We start from the raw sequence: 1,412 nt of genomic DNA, 5'->3' as shown, positions 1-1,412 counted from the left end.
GCCGGAAGCAGCTGGAAGCAACCGGGCCTCGCGAGGTTCGCGCGGCATTCTGGGAAATGTAGTCTGGTTGAGGGAGGCGGGAGGCAAAACTGAGCAACTTTACGATTTCTTGTAAACCTCTCCTGCGCCTGTGGAAAAGATTAGTGTCCTCTGTCTTGTTGATTTTCACCATTCTCACTGATGTGAGGTGGTATCTCATTGTGGTTTTTTTTTTTCTTTTTTCATTGTGGTTTTGATTTGTATTTCCCAGGTGGCCAGTGATGCGGAGCATTTTCTCCTGCGCTTGTTGGCCATGTGTATGCACAAGGCAGGGAACAACAAATGTTGGAGAGGATGTGGAGAAAGGGGACCCTCTAGCACTGTTGGTGGGACTGTGAACTGGTGCAGCCACTCTGGAAAACTGTGTGGAGGTTCCTCAAACAGTTAAAAATAGACCTGCCCTACGACCCAGCAATTGCACTGTTGGGGATTTACCCCAAAGATACAAATGCAATGAAACGCCGGGACACCTGCACCCCGATGTTTATAGCAGCAATGGCCACGATAGCCAAACTGTGGAAGGAGCCTCGGTGTCCAACGAAAGATGAATGGATAAAGAAGATGTGGTTTATGTATACAATGGAATATTCCTCAGCCATTAGAAATGACAAATACCCACCATTTGCTTCGACGTGGATGGAACTGGAGGGTATTATGCTGAGTGAAATAAGTCAATCCGAGAAGGACAAACATTATATGGTCTCATTCATTTGGGGAATATAAAAATTAGTGAAAGAGAATGAAGGGAAAGGAGAGAAAATGAGTGAAAATATCAGTGAGGAGGACAGAATATGAGAGAGTCCTAACTCTGGGAAACAAACAAGGGGTAGTGGAAAGGGAGGTGGGCAGGGGGTGGGGGTGACTGGGTGATGGACACTGGCGGGATGAGCACTGGGTGTTATGCTAAATGTTGGCAAATTGAACTCCAATAAGAAAAAAAAAAAAAGATTAGTGCCCTCTGTATGCATAGAACCAAAGGTAAAACCTACACCATCTCCCCCTCTTTTTCCTGGACCTTTCCTTCGTTTCCATGGCTCTAAAAAATTTCCATTTCCTGCCCAAACCTTTTTTCCCAGCTTCAGGTTTAAATCCAACTGCCTATTCGACTTATCCATTCAAACTTATCACAGTCCCTCCTGCACGCCAAATAAAGCTCCTGATTCCAAGGCCTGATTGCCGCCACCACCTTCATCCCCACCAACTCATACACCTCATTCTGTTTCAGAACCTTACTCCTTTACTGCATCACTCTTTTCTCATTTTATGATTATTTTCTTATTTTTTTCTCATCCCATGAAGATGATCGCTCTATATATTTTATTATACTGTGGCCTAACCTGGTATATCTCTATGCACAGCAGACATTTGTTGAA

Source organism: Canis lupus, chromosome 23 (assembly GCF_003254725.2).
Source record: "Canis lupus dingo isolate Sandy chromosome 23, ASM325472v2, whole genome shotgun sequence".
Classification (NCBI taxonomy): Eukaryota; Metazoa; Chordata; class Mammalia; order Carnivora; family Canidae; genus Canis; species Canis lupus.
The sequence above is the reverse complement of the archived record's forward strand: the minus strand, read 5'-3'. Positions refer to the sequence as shown.